This window comes from Coturnix japonica, chromosome 5 (genome assembly GCF_001577835.2).
Source record: "Coturnix japonica isolate 7356 chromosome 5, Coturnix japonica 2.1, whole genome shotgun sequence".
Classification (NCBI taxonomy): Eukaryota; Metazoa; Chordata; class Aves; order Galliformes; family Phasianidae; genus Coturnix; species Coturnix japonica.
Genome location: NC_029520.1, coordinates 22,030,161 through 22,036,278, shown reverse-complemented (window position 1 = coordinate 22,036,278; position 6,118 = coordinate 22,030,161).

Here is a 6,118-nt window from a genome sequence, read left to right as displayed (position 1 = left end):
GTGAATAGCAATAATCATAGCACTATGCCATAACTGCATTTTTTTTTCATTCAGCTTCTAACAGACCTTCAGATAATCCTCTGAAATGTTCAGAGTTTGAGTTTAAAACCCTTTTTTGTACCTTGTTTGTTCAGTGCCTCACTCCCACTGCCCTACTGAGAGAAAAAAATATATAGGAGGATTGTGTGAATAACTTAAGCCAGAAATAATATATGTACCAAGCTTCTACAGTCAACTCATGAGTAGCTGTATTGTATAATTAGACAAACGGTCTAATTTTAAACACTGGATATTTGTTAGTTGTTTTTTTTTCTGCATAAAACACAGCAACCTCTGATTTCTCACACTGAAAGCTCAGAACTCTAATCTAAAACTTGCAACTGAAGTGCTTTTGTCTTTTATATTTTAATATTCAGTTAAAATACTATAAAAATATTAACTTAGAGCATTAAGAAGTATCGACAGAAACCCGATATATCTCTCACTACCTCACATCTACACCCAACTTAGGTCCATCATGCCAGCTTCAGAAAGGGACAATTACCTTTGTATCTCTGTCTTCTCTAAGAAAAAAAGATCATACAAGGCATATAGTATTAATTTTCAAAGCGACTCTGAGCTATGCTTTCTTTTCATAATTCTCCAAAACAGTAGCTAAGGATTACTCTATTTGGCACACTCTTACCATCAAATTTTAACACCCTGTTATGTATTTCAATTTGAAACAAGTTATTCTCCCCCCCCCCCCCTTTCCCCTTTTTATGTACAAATGAAAATATTCACTATTACTATTTCTGTGAAAAAATCCCATTCTTTGTGCCAGAAACCTGAAACCCTAATCATAATTCATTTAACATCTTAATTTAGGTGATGAGGCTAAGCTGAAAGTACATTCAAACTCAGAGAGAGGGAGGGATGGAGAAAAAGAGATGAAATCACCATTAAGGTATATCGTTGTTTGACAACTTGAGAGCTCTAAGGCCTTTAAGTTTGTTGAGGAATATTATGTGAACAAAGCAACCATTTCTCTTTTCTGAAAGCTTATTGTGTAGGACAGGTTTTTAGAGAAGATTTTTGTAACATTTGTTTGTGTCAAAGACGAAAGACAGTTTCTCTTAGCTGCTCTTACTCAGCGCTGATGCACACACTGTGAAGCCCTTCGCATAGAGCATGAAAAGAAACGACAACTCCAGTAACTATAAGTATTCTTGGATATGACATTGTCCCAGCAGGCCTGCAATGGAGTGGCTGACATTCAGAGGGACAAAGAGTGATGTAAACAAAATGCAAATTCAACAAAACAGCCCTGAAATGAGGTCAGCTCAAGCAGTTGTATGTAAATAAGAAATGTCTATCAGAAACCATTACAGGAAACAGGAAAGCCCATCAGCCTGCTACCATGCTCCTCTGAAGTTTCTGTACATGAGCGCATGCAGTATGATGAATAAACACAAGGAATTAGAGACACGCTTGCAGCTGCAGGCTTGGATCTTTTGGGGGGCAGTCATGGAGGAACTGCTCATATTGCTGGAGTGCTACAGCAGAAGAACGAAGACTTTTTTTATGACCTTAACTTCTAGCAAAATTCTGCTGTGACCTAAGAATGGATCACACATTATCAACCTGACTGCTAGAAATGAGAATTGATGGCAAATCCCCATCAGAGTCATCCTGCAATTAAAGAAGTTGGCAACGGCACAGGGATGGCAACCAACAGGCTCTGTAACAGCTATGCAGGCTTTGAAAATTGTCACTGACAACTACTCAGTGGATTCATACCTGTACTACACAAACCAAAAAGTACTTGAGCATCTGTTTCCCCTGTACCAGGAAATGCTGTTTTTCCCCTAGTTCCTTTGCCCCTATTCACTGCATGGCAAAAGAAAAATAACATCAAGATCTTCAGCAGCAAGTCAGGTACTTCAAAGATCCCATTCCTACAATTCCTCTGCAAAAGTTGGATACTCCCAAGATACACTTTACTCCTCCTCCCACAGGCTCTTATTACTGAGTCCCAGAGAGCGCTCCTCTCTCTGTCCCTTGGCATTCAATCTCTTGTAGAAAATGCAGTAGTTCATGCCACTTTGTTCTTACCTTAGTTCCAAAAGAGGCTGAACAAACACAAAGATGATAGGTCTTGGTTAACTGTAGTGGTTTCAAAACAAGGTCTGGTTCAGGATGCTCCAGAACAGAGGATGTTGAGAAGTCACGTTAAGATATCAAGGGGAAAGAGAACTTTCTGCCCTGTTTCTTGTACTGCTATCCAACGCAGGATAACAGCCCAAAGAGATGTTTGATTAGACTCAGCATAGTCATTTTGCTGCCCTTCCCAGCCTAGAAGAGGAGCACTACTTCACCCTCTAAGAAAAGCAATTAAATATTCACTAGCATGACTTCTATCAGTCTGACTGCATTCTTGCCGGAGCCCTTCTCCATGCAGCATTTGTTTCCCTATTTGACCAATTTGCATGATTTTAAACTCCTCTTGCTGAATATCTATTATAAAACCTACCCTCTGTCTCTCTCACCACACAATTTTACTGTGAAATATTCAGTCCCTTGATAGAAAAAACGAATCAACTTCTTACAGCCTGGTCAGAGCAGTCAAATAGTAAAGTTTATGGTACCTGTATGTGTGCCAGAAAGAGCTCAGTATTCCTTCAGATCCTTATGAGTTTTCTGCTGTTTTAAGTGAATCCCAAATCAATTTGAAGATCAAAGAAGCTATTCTGAAAAACTCCTGGCCCTCCAGCCTGATTAATAGCTTCAGGATTCCTCGTGCTCTATTTGTCGAAACTGAATGCAGCACTAGCATCTGGTGCTATTTCTCTATAGCTTCATGATCTGCTATTGTCCAGAACAACAACAAATAATAATCATCTTTAGGTTTTGATAACAGTGTTCTACTGCAACAAATAAACACACTTCCTCTTCCCTCTCCCCCTCCCCCCCATCCCCTGATAATGCAATAAGTGGCTATTAAGTTCCTCTTTGTTTTTTAATTAGCTCTGCTCATGTCTACTCAGGCCAAGTCCAGGATCAAGAAGTAAGAGACAAAAAGAAACACAAACATTTCCATGCATCAAAGCTGTAGCACAGCCCAAGCAATTCAGCAAGGGAGATGTCAGCTAGTTCCACAACCAGAGCAATTCCACTCAGATCTGAACAACCAAGTTCAGATCTCCCCTACCAAGTGAAATCCCCATTTGCTGTTTTTAGTCAGTGATAAAGCTCCTTGCCTTATAGCAATAACCCAGGTACTGATCCATTAAAAGGAGATTCACCAAATCCAGCAGCTCAATTTATTTTCAAAAAAGTAGTTCTGCCTTGGTTTTGTGTTTGCTTTTTTTTTTTTGCACATGTGAGCATAACAGCTCTCCTCACTAATAGCTGCTCTATTGCCTCAACATTTTGAGCTGCTTAATTTCAGCCATGGGATATCTGGACCTGAGCCACCAGATTTTCTAAGTGCTGGGCCTTCGCTGTCTTCCATTTATAGACACAAGTACCACGTAAGGCATTTTCATCGATGTTATACAATTTGTTTTATTAACAACCTAGAGGCTTCTGATGTGATTGATTTTCTGAACTATGTAACTATTAATTACTCGTTAATAAAGAATAAAATTCCTAAGCCTCTTGTGCTCCCCAAGGTGAGTTTTTGCACGTGTTTGCCCAGGTGGAAGGTTACCAGGGCTACCTGACATGGCTGAGCGGTACTTTAACTTCAATCTGTCAAGTTCAGCTTGACAAATCAATTTGTTTATAATACTGAATGATTTTCTACAATACAATTTCAGTCTTTTCCCAGGATTCATTTTCAGCTACAATAAAAAAATAAAGTATATAAATATATATATACACACACACTTATATGCTTTCATACAAATCCAAGGCAACAGTAATCTCCAGGCCTACTTCTTCCATCATCTAATCAACTACAGTTCTATTATTACAAACTGGTAGCAAAAAGCCTTGTGAAAGCGTCTATGGAAGGGTGCTTGGAAGGCAGTGCTGAGCTGTGGGAGTTACACAGCACATTCAATAGCAATGCCGACCCCTTGCCCTCTTGAGCTCAGAGAACTGGGAAAAAGTCAAGGGAGCCTGTAGGGAGCTAGAGAAGAACAGTTACCAGGTTTCCACAGGTCACCCTTCAGAATGCTGCCTTTCACTCTTCCTGTGACCCAATATTGTGCTTCCCTTCCCCACACCACAGCCATCGCTGTGCTGGGGCACAGGGAAGGAAAGAAAAGAACTCAGGACAAAAGGGCAGTTTGCTGAAAGTTAAATAGATCTTTATATAGCACTACGGATTCGTCACTGCATTAGGACTGCTCTTTGAAAAACATCTAATTTTTCATAGTGTTCTAAGGCACAATTGGGATGTGACACTTCTGTCGTATCACCAAACATCAAAAGAAATCAGCTGTTGCTCAACTGAGATGAGAAATACCTGTGATGCACAAGGAGCTGAGGATGTACAAAAGTTGCCATCTCAGACAGCATCCACACGTGGGCTGCTGAGTTGCTCAGGCTCTTGCTTCCCAACAGCTTCTCCTTCACTACAGCTTCCAGTAAAAGGTCTAAAAACTGATAGCCATGCATCTAAGTTTGAGGAGCTGACATTATTATTGTTCTAACACAGCAATTCCACCTGCTGGCAGACCTGCCATCACAAATTCCAAACAAGTAATGAGGCAGTTGCCATTTACGCTGTTGTGCTTGAGGCCAATAGACTGTTGCCCCCAGCTGAGGCATGTGACAATTGCACATTTATCTGCAGTCAGAGAAGCAAACAAATTTAAGAACAGTTTTTTCACAAAGTATGAAGTCACAAACAACAGGGATTTATGGCTTTGGGTGGTCCTGTGTGGAGCCGGGAATTGGTCCAGATGATCCCGATGGGGCCCTTCTGCCTTGGGATAGAATCATAGAATAGTTTTGTGTTTGATGCTGGGTCATCTTCCACAGCTGTTGAAATCCAGCCCCCTCCCTGCTGTCAAGCCAGTATCTTCAGAATTTCTTTTCTGTAACTGGCAGAGTAGAGCAAGGTACCAGGAACTTGTCTACAGTGGCTGCAAAGTCAGATCACTTCTAACCAGTTCTTCCCATTTCTCCAAATCACACAGTCCTAAGTCCAACACCCCAAAGACTTGTGACAGAAAATAATCTGCTGTTTTTGCTTTTATGTACATTATTTATCATTACTTTGTACTCATGAATCTCATCTGAAATGCACAGCTCTGCTATGCTTACGAGTATTAAACTGCATACATTGCAGATAGAGTTTATCAACTCTCATTCTTCTATACAGAACAAGCTGATAGAGACTTACCAATAAACCAAAGACCTGTCCTGGGTTTTTCCAGTTCCAATCACTTCTGCTGGGAAATTTAGCTGTCCCAGGTAACTGCAAATGATATCAAATTAGAGAATCCATTCACATGATATTCCTTCTAGCTGCAGGGTGAGGAGATCTAGAATGGCTGATGATGGTGGTGTAGGGCCACTTAGGGCTTAAGCTAAACTCAAAAGAGAAATGACCCATTAATTTGGCTGCTAAACATCTCCCTCTAAGAGGCTAAGTTAACATGCTGTGTTCATATCAGTAGTTTAAGTATTAAATAAATTAGTTCCCACAATTAATATCCCCAAAATTCAAAGCTTAAAGTAGTCTGCACAAGATTAAGTTCCTTCTTTGTTTTCCTTCTCCATCAAAACTAGATGCCAAAATGACAATCTGAGCTGACCTCCATGTGTCTTTTTATCCCCCAGCACGTATAACCAATGAAGCATTTCTGTAAACCCCTAAGGATCCAGATCTCGCTTTTTCATATCTTGTTCATTCCTTTTCCTTCAAGAAGCACCAGCACATCTCTTTTTTCCTTTGGCTCTCTCTCCCATAGCCGGCTGAAAGCTATCAACCCATCCTCAAGATCACTTGATAAGATTCCTTTCAGATCTGTTATTTTGCAGACACTTAGAAGCACGCTAATTAAAAAGAAAATCCTAAGGAGGAAAACCTATTTTGTTGTTCCAAGTGCAACAAGGGTGCTAATCAAGTCTGCCACAGCTCTGAGAACAGTCTCACTCTGTCTCATTCAAGAGATGCGTGCTT